Below are 13,528 nucleotides of genomic sequence, written 5' to 3'. Positions count from 1 at the left end.
TGGTTTCAGTGCCGGAATTAGAAGCTTTCTGCCTGCATTTGCGCTGAGCTGCACTTGTTGTTGCTGCTGCTGTTGTTGTTGTTGCTGCTGCTGTTGTCGTTGGAACATTTGTCGTCCTTGTTGCTGCTGTTCACCTCCCCGCTTCACCCCTTTGCTTCGCTTGGTACACCAAATATATTGCAAATAATTCTCAATATATCGTAAAATGTCTGTTGCTAGTACAGTAAATATGCAAAGCTCGTTTAGCGGTGTAAATAAAGGCTTTGCGGGGGCAACCCGCTCTTGCTCTACGTTGAGGGGGGGAGGAGGCTTGAAGGGGTTGTTCTGGCTGGTCAATGTGGCTTAAAGGGGTGATTCCCCGATTTCGAGCTGAATCGAAGGAGCTGCATAAACTGAAATATTCGATATTGGATGGCGAGCACATATTGTTTAAAGACAACTCAGGTCAACTAATTAAGAACACATGTGTTTGCGTCTAATACACACACACATTCACATAGTCACATACACACACATAGATGTAACATATGGCGTTGAACTAAATTGGCGATGGGTCGCACACACTTTGACAGTTAATTTTGCAATTGTATTTCAATAACAATAAATTTAGCACACACACACACATACCATATGAGATATATATGAGTGTGTTGGTGTGTGTGTGTTCACACGCAATGCAGTTAGAGGGTTAGCCACACCCTCGAAACTGGCTAAAACGCATTTGCCGCATACAAATACAGATATTGCATCTAATTAAATTTTAGCTGCAGCAGACACACACACACACTTACACACACACACTTGCTGTGGTGTGTGTGTGTGTGTGTGTGTGCACTCTCTGCATACACATTGATCAATTAACAGACAATATTTTCATTTGTCAATGGGTTAATTTATAAGCAAATCAATGGCGCTGCATTAACCCGCCAACACCCCTAAGGGTAGTAAGGGAGTAGTATGGGAGGGGGTAGGAGTAGGGGGTGGGGAGGGGTGCACAGTGTGCACGTTGCTTGTATTTGTGGCTCATTTCCTCAATAAGGCGAGCGTGCCGAACCGCAGCGGAGCGAAGCAAGCGAACCATATTGTTAATGGTGCAAAATCCGGAGGACAAACACACCCAGAACTCACACACACACACACACACACACAAACAAATGCACACACACTCATACACTCACACAAACAGAAGCATGTTGCATGGCCGACAGGTGCTGCAATGGCCGACTGTTTGCGCTCTGCATGTGTGTGTGAGTGTTTGTGTGTGTATTTTCGTATTTGTGTGTGGGTCAACCCTCCACCCCTCGTTGCAGCTGTTTGCCGAGGGTTGCTGCAGACGCATATGCGCTCTCGCTCGCACTCATTGCGCTTGCTCTGGCAACTGTTTCATTCTCATTGGAATCCCTTTTACCAGTTGTTGTTGTTGTTGTTGTTGTTGCTGTGGTGTGTCCTGGCATTCCATGGCAGACAGTCGAGGAATGCCAAAAGTGCATTGTGTGTGTGTGTGTGTATGTGTTTGTTTGTGAGTGTGTATGTGTGTGTGTGTGTGGCCTGCAATTGTTTTCAAAGAAGTCCCCGAACCGTGTGCTAAATGTCAAGTTCAAATGCCAAAGTTCTTCAAATGAAATGATGCTTCTCTCCCAGTTTCAGTTCTCAGTTGTTGTTGTTGCTTGGCTTGTTGCAAACGGCAACTTTATGATCTGCGAATTTGTTGCCAATTTGCAGTTGTTGCTTTAACCGTTTAGTTAATTTGGCGCACAACTTTTACTTGGCCAACATTTTTGGGGTGGCAACCGAATTGGCTTCAGTTTGAGGTAACTTCTTGAGCTCTTTGGCTCTTTGTGGGTAGCTCAGCTCAAGCTCATATGTTGTGTAGATAAGTTTACTCAATAATGTGAGAGATTCACAAAATATTTCTATACTTCTTCATAGAAATGTTTTGTAAATTTCTGCAAATATTCGAGAGTTATTTATAATTTTTTCATAAATTTTCAGATTGAGTATTTAAAATAAAATTTTCGTAAATTCGAAATTATTTGTTTAAGATTTTTTTTCTAAAATATCAGCTAATATTAATTTCACATAATAGTCAAATCAATAACTTTCTTTAGAATTATATATCTTTATAGTAATTTCCCTTAAAATACCTAAAGCTGACGACTTAAAGTATAAAAGTAAGTGCGAAGCGTAGTAAATTTATATTAAATGCCAGCTAATATTGAATTCCATAAAATCGTTATCAATAGGATTCTTTATTATTATATTTCCTTATTATAAATACCCTTAAAAAAATATCTGCAGCTGACATCTCAAAGTAGATCCCATTAGGTTGCTCAACTGAGTATCACAAGAAGACTCTTTTGAGTCCTACAAGCTGCAAATAAATGTTTTCTATGCCAAGCTCGCAAATATCTTTTCCCCACACACATATATACATATATATTCGTGTGTGTGTGTGTGCTTGTATTTGTGTCTCTTCTAGTTGGGCGCGTGTGTTAAGCTTCACTTGAATGTGATTTATGTGATCCGTTTCAAATTTATTGCCACAACTTTTGTTTGTACACACGTACACATACATATACTCGTATGTATATGTGTGTGTGTGCGTGTGCGTGTGTGCGAAACGCTTTCATTGTAGAATTACCGCGTGGTTCGTTGCGCTCCCCATGTTACAACATACTAATGTTATTGTTGTTGTTGTTGTTGTTTTTGTTACTGTCGCTGTCGCTGCAATTCCTCCTCTCCTTCTTGCTGTTGTTGCTGGTGTTGTTGTTGTCACTGCGCCCAGCAACTGTCAAGTGACACAAACAAATGAAAGTACAACAAAATATACAAGGAAAACCCTTGGCAACAATGCAAAATGGGGAAAAGCGGGAGCGAGAATTCTATGACTACCCCAAAGCACTTCCATTTCTACTTCTACTTCTATTTCTACTTCCAATTGCAATCGCAATTGCAATTGCGCCTTATGTGGGCCATGGCATTAAATGATTGAATTGTCAACTCTATATCAGTTGGCTTCCTATCACTACTGGCGCTACTTGAGTCCAACTCAACTAGGTTGCCCCTTCTTCACTTTCATTCCACACTCGCGTTGACTTCTGCAGTCATGGCGTTGCCTTTTTGTAGCCACTTTTTGCTGGCGTTTAGATGCCGAAACGTGCCAAGAATTGGCAAATGAGCATTCTCATTGCCTCAGCTGTCAGGTGGAACACACGCCTTCCACTCACTCTCTCCTCTTCTCTCCTCTGCCTTGCCTCTCACCATTCATGCTTAATAAAGTTATGAAATTGCAATGCGTGCGTTGAGTTTTGCAACTTTAAGTGACATTTGTGTGACAGACATGCGCGTGCATCCGTGAGTCCGTTTTCATGCCACACTCTGCGCCCTCCCTCACTGCACTGTGGTGGCAAGGAACAAGGACGCGACCACAATGGGCGCAAATGAAATCTAGGCGCTTATTTAAATTACTTATATTTGTTATAAATTCATATTCATAATAATCAAAATGAATTATTTTCTTTGAACACTACAATTTAATGTTACTTGTTAAGACATTTCCTTTCAAATAAATAAACAAATTCAAATATTATTTCAAATATTCTATAATTTTTTCTATAAATAAACAAATTAAAATATTATTTAAAATATTCTATAATTTATTTCTATATCATTTTATTTTTGTTCATTTTCCTACCTTTAATCTATTATAATATTTTGTATTTACTTCGAAATTGCTCTTCACATTTTAATAATGTAACATTGAATACCTTTTACTTGTATTTATATGAATTCCAATTCTTCTAATTATTCCTTACTTTTAATGGAATTATTTAAAGACCTTGACACTTTCTAATTTATATGTATATATAGTATTTTCATTATATATTTTAATTAATTATAATTTTTCTGTTTACTACGAAATCCCTTAATCATTTAAGCTTTGAATATATTATCTTTCTTCATATAAAAAAAAATAATTTTGTATCTTATTATTTGCTTTAAGAGTTATTTCTCCTAAACCTACATTGTTTTTAAATTCATTCTATATATTAAACTCCTTAAATTAATATGAGGTTTGGCCCAAACATAAACATTTTTTTTACCTGTGTTGTTATAGTACTATTTTGTTCTTGCTGTACTGGTTCGATACTTAAATAAAGAAGCTAATTATAAGAAAAAAAATTCTACATATTATTTGCTTATTTCGTAGTCTATTCTCATGGCATTCCACTGTGCTTTGTTTGCTACTTTCTTATTTATTCCCACATCGAACTGGCCGAGTTTTCTTCTCAGCGCTTTACGCAAATGTTTTCAATGCGAAGGTCAAGTGATTTGTTTATGAGCACGGCACGCTCAACGGTTAGCAATTTGTTGTGACATGTGTAAGCGGCACGCCAGCAGCAGCAACAACAACCACAACAACAACAACATGGATAACAACAACAACAACAACAGTGACAACAACAACTCATTAACCCATGCTGAACTCTGAAGCTCGAACTGAATTAAGCAAGCAAGCCAAAGCAACCGGGCAACATCTGTAAGCAGAAAGAGAGCGGAGAGCATAGAGCAGGAGCCAAAAGCCGGATGAGGCAATGGCGGGAAGAGGAAACAAAGAGGGGGTCTCAAGAGGGGGTAAACCAACTGACAGCTACAAAATTGAGTTAGTTAACAGTTTTATACGCAGGCGCGCAGATTTTGCGTGTTGTGCGAGAGAGGAATGCAACCGACAGAAACTGAAGACGGTCGACGGGACAGATAACACCCAAGTTCCAGCTCTGACTCTGACTCTGTCTCTGAGTCCGTGTCTTGGTCTGTAGTCAACAAAGCAGCCAAGTGACACTCACAAAATCTGACAGAGGCAACGGCTTTAGACGCTTCTCATTGTTGTTGTTACTGTTGTTGTTGCTGCGCATGCGCAGCCGTTTTGCTTTATTACAAGGCGAAGGACCAGGAGAAAGAGAAGGAGTTGGAGTTGAAGTTGAAGTTAAAGTTGGAGCTGAAGTTGGGTCTCTGGGCACTGGGCAGGCGTGCGCAGGCGCGCCAAGTGACACATGAAAACGAAATGAAAATGACAGCGGCAAGTGACAGCGTCGCCATCAGAGGCAAAACATGGCCAAAAGCTATCAATGACACTAGCTTAAATATATTTAAATTAAATGTGAAGAACAAGCTCAAGAAGCAATGAAGCATGAGTGAATAAAATAGAAATTTAAAATGTTTTCAAAGTTGTTGATAATTGAAGGCTTCATTTTAAACTTTACTAATATTTGACACTGACATTAGACCTAATGAATTTAAATTAAATTTAAAGAATACGCACTTAATGTTTAATTTATATATAATTTCCACATTTCCTATACAAAATTAAAAGTGCTTTAAAAGCTGCTGATTATCGAAAGTTTCTTAGAAAGCTTTACAATTATTTGATGTAAATTTAACAAAGAAACAATTGGATTTGTGGATAAACTTTGTAAAAATGGATGCATGAAAATTGAAATTAATATGCAAAATCCATTTATAAAAACTCGAAAAGTTCATTATTATTTTAGCATATTTTCAAAGCTTTATTAAATCGTTAACCACATTTCGTTAACTACAAAATTTCGCACAACTTCCTTAACACTTTCAGCTCGTGTCATTTTATGTATTAAAGCCGACTGCAACTGGGACTTGAGCATTGTAATTTCATTTGTAATTAGCTGAATGCGGCATGAGTCGCTTCTCAAATGGCACAGTGGGTCGCATAGGCCCAAAAAAGTGTTGCCAAGTGCCAAAAATAAAGCGCTGCTAAAGCTGATGCTGCTGTTGTTAGGTGCTGTTCTTGTTGTTGTTGTTATTGCTGTTTGCTGCGGCAATTTTTGGTGCGACATTTTGGTGCGCCGTATGCCATATTTTATTTCCATTGCCAAAAGTGTCATGTTACAGAGATTTATGTGCGCTGTCACCACGGACGACGACGACGACGATGCTCTGCTGCTGCCTTTTGAGCCATGTTTCGTTGATGCTGTTTGCTGTTCGTTGTAGTTGTTGTTGCTATTCTTGTGTGTATGTGTGTGTGTTTGAGTGTGTTCACGCCCAAAATGTTGTCATGTTGTGTGACGTAGAGAGCAAGAGAGAGCGGAAGAGAGAGCGGGAGAGAATTTTATATATACTAAATAAATAAAAATGCCTTGTCTACCAATTCAAATGCACGATAAGCTCCAAAATGCTTGACTTTGTCAGTTATCAGCACACACACACACAACACACACATACAGAGAACATACACTTAGTTAGCCATCGAATCAGTGATTTATGACTGACCGATTTCATTGGAAAGTGTAGCTGGGCAGAGGAGTTCTAACCATTCGATTCTATTCTCACTTTGTTACCTGCTTCTCTCTCACTCACTCTGCTCACACTTTCTTTTTCTTTCACTTCATTTACAGCAGCAACAACAGCAAGAGCAATTGGCGCCAGAGACATCAGCTTCAGCTTCAGGTTGAGTTTCAGTTTCTGTTTTTGTTTGGGTTTGGTCTGGGCTCAGGTGTCAATACACTCGCATTTGGTAGCCGCAGAGGCGGCCATTGGACATGCCTCTGCCTCTGTCCCCTGCCCCCTTCCTCTTTCCGCTGCCCCTATCCCAGTGTCGATCTCAATACCAAACCCAGTCCCATCCATACCCAAGTCAAAGCCAAAACACTGACAATGACATATTTGCCTGGCACTTTCATCGCACGTCCATGTTAATATGCTCAGGATTTATTGCCCTGAGTCTCTGCTGACAAAGGAAATGGCATTGCATGTAAGCTGTTGTTGTTGTCGTAGTTGCTGCTGCTGCTGTTGCTGTTGTTGTTGTAATAGTTGTAGTTGCCCATGTGGGCACCATTTTGTAGTTTGCCGTTCGAAAGTTGCATAATTTTTATGTGCGCTCGTTAATAGATCATCAATTGAGATTGGAAACCATTTCGTTTACGAGCTCAGCACTCAGCAGTAGCTCTATGTGGTAGGTCTGTCTGTCTGTCTGTCTGCTTGTCTCCCCATCGAATTCATTTGAACTTGTCAAACGTTTTGGAATGTGGTTTCCACACAGCATTTTTAGTATTCAACTGGGTGATTGTGGTAATTGAAGAAAGGTGGCAACGCCAAACACAAATCAGATGCGGGCACAAGAAAATTGAAATCAGTGCTAATGTGAAGATCAGACTTGAAGTGTAGAGAAGATCGATTTTGATAATTCATTTTCAAATATCATTATAATTCAATGAAGTTAAAATAAAATTGATTATTATTTTAATTTAATATCTTTCTAAATATTTTTAAGACTCTATTATGCATAATTTGCTTTTAATGAATTAGCACAGTAAAAATTAAATTTTATTTTTAATCAAACCAAATTGAACCATTAAAAAAGACGTCAATATTCGAGATTGCTATTTTAAATTTTATAATCTTTTTTTTAATGTTCTTTCTACGAATTAATTTCATCAAAAGTGCCAGTCATAAACGCAAGCTGATTGCCACAAAAATTCATGCGCTAATCTAAATAACTAATCAGACGAGCTGCGAGATTCAAATGAGAATTTGAGATCAAAATTTACACAGGTGTGATCTGTCCTGTATAACACTTTTTGTTGGTTGTCTTCTAACATCAAACGCAACTCCAAGCAGACTCAGCGAATATCGTTTACGATAAACGCGCGAATAATCCAACTAGCCAGGTAGAAAACAACAACAACAAAATGTTCCAATTCGAATAAAGGTGAGATTCATTCAGTTGAAACGCAGAGCGCAACACACATAAATTAAATGAAAACCGGCTGTGGCTGAGCAAAAAGATGATCAATCATCACGCAGAGAGCGAGCGAGAGCGTAAGCAAGAGAGCAACTGAGAGCGAACTGTGCAGTGATGAGAGAGCACTCTACGCTCTCTCTCTGCGTGCTAAACGAACGTCATCACCTGAGCACAGGTCGAATGTAGATGCGTATATGTGTGTGTGTGTTTCATTCTATTTCTGTTTCTGTTTCTGTAATTCAAAATGGGCTCACACACAAATACAATTACAACTAGAGTATATGAGTTTGACTTTGGCTTTGACTGATGACGATGACGGGCTGCACACACTTGGCTGGCGGACATGGCGGTGACATGACTTGTCTCTCCCTCAACAACTGCGTGGCGATCAGCTGATTGCCATGATGGCCGTCGCAGGCTAACGACAAAAAAGCAGGTTTCAGTCTTAACGTTATTAATCATTAACACGCACAACGAGAGCGGCAGCAGCAGCGGCGAGTGAGAGAGCGACAAAAGTGAGAGAGAGAGAGAGACAGGCGCAAACACGTGAATCATTTGAAAATTTGGAAAACAACATTTTTGATTTTTGAGCTATAAATTTATGTGGCGATGGGCAGAAGCCGACGGTTGCCAGTTCGCGACATGCACAAAAGTCATTTATTTATTTGTTTTGTTTTCTGCAGCAGCAGAAAATGACCTAGAAAGTGTGTGTAAGTCGAGTAGCTGCGATTCGTATCTGCAAGATACAATACTTATTCATAAACCGCCAAATAAAAAAACAAAAAAAACGGCCGCACGCACTTCCGCTGCCAAAAGGGGCCGAACCGCATGCTGAACCTTTAAGACTGAACCCATAAATTATCTGCACTACGTTCTACTTCTACTCCTTTTGTGTGTGTGGAGCGAAGATATAGAAAGAAGTATTCGAGTGTGTTTGTGTTTCGGCGAGCACGAAGTTTGCCTGCGAAAAGTCATAAGCAAAATATGCCCAGTAACCCGAAAAGTTTACAATCTCAATCTCTCTTTATAGAATTCCTTCATTTGCCATCCGAACGTGAACGTGAACCGATCCTATGGCTATCGCAATCGCCATCGCCATCGCCATCAAACGGAGTCCAGATATCAGCTTTTTTTCAACTTCGCTTTACCGGCGGCATTTCGCGATTCGCGCGTGGTGTGTATAAATATTTTGATGTGCAGCAAATTGCTTTTTGGCGGTTAATAAATTTGCAAATTAATTGACTAATTGCACGGCCAGAGATGAGAGCGCGCAACACAAAAAGATACAAAAAGTATCTCGAATATACCGTCGCTGATTTCTCAGCTAAGATATCGAGTGTTTCTCACCAAATGGATTATCGCTCGTAATTACTGGAGTTAAGCCATGCAATATTACGGCTCTAATGGCACAATTGCCATGTTGCACAGATACAAAACAAATGGCTGCGGGCTTCGCTAGCATTTATAGTAAATGCTAAAGGGAGGTGTGTCCCCAAGATACTGAGCACACAAGTGCAGCAACCTTTCATTAGCCGCCGTTAACAAATGCAGCGAGTGAAGCTAAGTAAAATAAATGTGCACTCGACGGTGCACAACAGCAACAACAATTACAAAATTATCAATGATTTAAAGGTATTAATACACTTAATGGACACACTCAATTCCCTGCTCCATTATGCAATGGATGGAACTGATAGAACGCGCCATAAAAGAAGATATGCATTTCAATTCCCGCTTGGCAAGTTTCGCTGCTAAAGTATTGAATACAGTTTTTCGTATGAATCATTTAAGTTTATATGAGATTGAGAATTTAATACGAGGTAGATTTATTGTAGATATAAAATCGATTATAACAAAGTTTCAAACTATTAAATTCATTTAGCGAGACAACAATATATAAAGTAACTTTACCTTAACATTTTGTTCGCATTGAGTTAAATGTTGCCTCATATTCCTTGTTGTATCTGTCACCTGTAACTATCTTGTCTCTGACCACCTGCATCATTAGAACATTAACAGCAAATTTTAGACACATCCACCCACTGAACACTGGACTATGCCAAGTGTTCATGATGGCAATGAAGCCGAAATTACTAATTCATTAATTGAAGCCCAATGGTCAGCTCTGCAGCTGCCAGTTTGCCACCACATGTGGCATCCTTCTATTGCCATTTCCCCCATCTTCACTTCTCTCGATGCCCATCCACGTGCTGCAGATGCCATTGGTAAAAACGAAAGTGCCGTGTGCCATTTTATGAAGTGTCGTTGTTAGTGCTGCTGCTGCTGAGTTTCAGTTACAGCTCCTGTTGAACACAGAGAGCAAGGACAACACACTTACACGTTGCCCAACTACAAAATGCTCCCCAGTTAATAATTTCGAAGTGTGTAAAATCAAATGTGGCACTTTATGTGCTTGTGTGCGTGCTTGTATCTTTGAGATACTTTACTTGCTCTCTCCGACTGTTGATGGACATGCGTGTATCTTTCAGATAGAATGTTGATGTTAATCATTTGCTGTTGATTTTATCTGTTTCTGCAACTGTCTTGGGGCATAAATTACTCGTCATTCAAAGCTCAATCAAATTAGGGGCCAAGCGTATTTGAGTTCTCTTTAACCAGACTTGTTAAGGTCGTAAGCTATAATTTATGTATAAGCGTGCCGCAACTGTCTCTGGCCTTGTTCTCTCTCTTTGTTGCTACCACTTTTGCGTCTGGCTGGAATCATTTTATGTAAGATACATTTCAAAAGGTTTTGCTCCCTTTTGGCTGCCTCGCCCCAAAAAAGCATATGTGCAATTTTTGCACTTTTGCCCACATTTACACTTTGCAGATTTTTCTCTTCTCTTCTCTTTTTTTTTCTACGAATATTTTGCTGTTGTTGTTTTGGGCCACGTTAGGACAGACATTTGTCCGTATTGCAGGTGCACAAGCATTCGTTCGTTTTGTTCGTTTGTTTGTTTGTTTGTTTGTCTGGACGGTTTGTAATGTCTATGAATATGAATTATGGAAATTACACAACAGCAGCAAAGGACAACGACAGCAGCCGCAGTCGCAGTTACAGTCGCTGTTCATCGATGCAACATTTTTTTTATTGCCAGAGCATTTTTCGACTGTATGAAGGTCATTGGTACAGTAACCAAAATACAGCTTGACACACAATTGAAAATTGGCAAAGAGGCCAACACTTAATATGCTAAACAGTTTTCCCATTTTCGCAAAGTACCACCCACCGAAAAAAAAAGCAGTTACCGGTATGTGTTAAAATCGCATAAATTCAATTAAAAAACTTGGCAGTAAGTAAACAGAAAATTTATTATTGCGAAAAACGAAAAAAGTAAACAGGAATTTACACGGGTTGCGGTCACGCCCCCGCCACATTTGCCCAGCCAGCCGACATTTACATTTAATGCTTGCAAATTTAACAAATAATATTCAATTAACAATTTGAATATGAATTTATTACAGGGGCCAGTCGGAGTCGAACGGAGGCCGGGCCACTTTCAAAGTGGTAACAAGTTCGACATCGACATGTGTGCGAAGAATGGGAGAGTGGGAAGGGGGGGTTAAGGCACAAGGATGTGTGGAGGAAGGGGTAACGAGTTGGTGGTCGACTTGTTTACCCTGCCACTGGCAACGGGCTGCAGTAGTGGCAGCAGTGGCAACAACGGTTGTGTTGCAGTGGCAGTGGCAGGCGAAGACGAAACAGAAAACGAAAACAACAAACTGAAAAGTTATGTGAAAAAGGTGGGAAAATGTAAGCATTGTTAGTCTTTTGCTCAGCAGCAGCAGCAGCGGCTACTCGAGCAGAGAGCTTAAAGGTAACGATGCATGCAACACTGCCACACACACACATACACACTGTTGACGGAAGCCGCGCAGGAAGCACAAGGAGCACGAGCACAATTCCTGGCGGCCGCACATTTCAATAATTATTAACTGCAACATGCAACATGGAACACCACACACAATATCAACAACAATACTAGCAACAGCATGGCTACGTGCAACATGCAGCACAGTAGCTGTTGCCACCACCAACCATTGCCAATAAAACCAAATGTGCAACTCTCTGGACCCTGCATCGTGCCTGCAATTATCAAAACTTGTCCAAATTGACATTTTTTTCTCTCTTTTATTTTTGCTGGTTGTTTTTTTTTTGTGTTGTTTGCTGTTCCTCTGCACTTGTGCACTGACCAACCAGGCGAACCGCGAGGGAGGGGGGCGGTGGCATGCAACTGGGGCACGTTTTGGATTTTGAAATGCAAACACGGCATTTAATTCTATTAAGCCCGCAATTTAATTATCTCTTTGGGGGAAAATGTCATGTTCAATGTCAGCAGCATTGCAATGGCTAAAAACCCCGCCCTCTCCCCTCACCCTTTCCTTGTGTGTGTGTGTGTGTGTGTGTTGTTGTTGCGCCGAGAGTTGAAATGAGTGAGAAATGACAGCGAAATTATGTGATTTTAACTGTTTTGCACGAAATGGCATGAACGATTCTAATTGCCGGGTTTGCTGTATTTATTAGTTAAAAGCCAGTCAAAACTGTCAGTACTCTCTGGCAAAAAGGTTTCGACAGTGACTAACACACACAACTATACTTAATGCACATATCATGTGTGTGCACACTGTGCATGTGAAGAAGCACAACATAAAATGATTCTAGTTTTTATTCTGTTCTGTTTTTTTTTTTTTTTATACTTTTTGTTAACCGGTTTTGCTCTTTTTGGCTACGCAGGTAATGCTGAGTAATTATCTTTCGGAAACATTTTGAACTGGTTTTCGCTGTTTCACAGCAAATTGGGGAATTTTAAAAATAGCATACAGTTACGTAGTTAGCTAATGAAATTGATAAAAATTTAACTACATTCTTTAGAATTTATTGTATTACTTTCATTCCTTCCAAATAACTAATCACGTTATGCTCATTTCATTTATTTATATTAAAATAATTTTGTTATTATTTTGTTAAGAATTTTCTGTGTTAGTTTGTAAAGAATCTTGTTATCAAGTATTTTAATCATGTAGTTCTTCCTACAATCAAATATTGGCTTCTTAAAAGCACATTGAGAAATTTTAAAAATAGCCGAAGTAGCGTTTAAATATTTTAGCATAATTAATAACATAATACATTGAATTGAATTTATTTTTGAATTGCATTAACATTGAAAATGTAATTGTTAATGATTAATCACCTTTGCATTTGTCTACATAAAAATTTATTGTTCAAGAACTTATTGTGACAGCTTTCAAAGAATCTCCTCATAATATTAAAATATTTCGAACAACAAAATGTTTGTATTTTAGAAGCCATTCTATTGACACCTAAAAGTTGCCTTGCATATTAGAAAGTACCATTTTTTTTAAGAGTTTCTAGTGATAGTTTTCATAGAAGATATTTCAGTTGTTCCTGTGATAGTGTTTAGAGCATAATTTTAAGATATGTCAAATTTATAAAAATGTTTTAAACAATAAAATGTTTGTTTGTAATATTATAATCCCTTGGCCAAAACATTTTGTGCAATATGTATATCTTTAATGCAACCTTGCGTGTAATAATAAATACCTTCCTTATTTCAATATTCAAAAGACTATGATTAACTATGTTTTCATAGAGTGATCGATCCGTTAAGGCAACCTTGCAACTAATTCCCACTCACTTCACAGCTGCAAAGTGGTAGCTCTCTGCGGTGGCACCTACTTGCCAAGTTTAATCTAAATCTTTGCATCTTATCTACGGCCACTTAATTGCCA

At 39.0% G+C, this 13,528-nt stretch overlaps 1 protein-coding gene across 5 annotated transcripts in view; it reads right to left on the bottom strand.

The window, feature by feature from the left end:
• LOC117574784 (homeotic protein ultrabithorax) overlaps positions 1–13,528 on the bottom strand; it is a 91,588-nt gene that overhangs the window by 66,402 nt on the left and 11,658 nt on the right. The gene's annotated exons all lie outside the window — the stretch shown is intronic.

This window comes from Drosophila albomicans, chromosome 2R (assembly GCF_009650485.2).
Source record: "Drosophila albomicans strain 15112-1751.03 chromosome 2R, ASM965048v2, whole genome shotgun sequence".
Taxonomy (NCBI): domain Eukaryota; kingdom Metazoa; phylum Arthropoda; class Insecta; order Diptera; family Drosophilidae; genus Drosophila; species Drosophila albomicans.
This window is presented reverse-complemented; position numbering and strand designations above follow the sequence as displayed.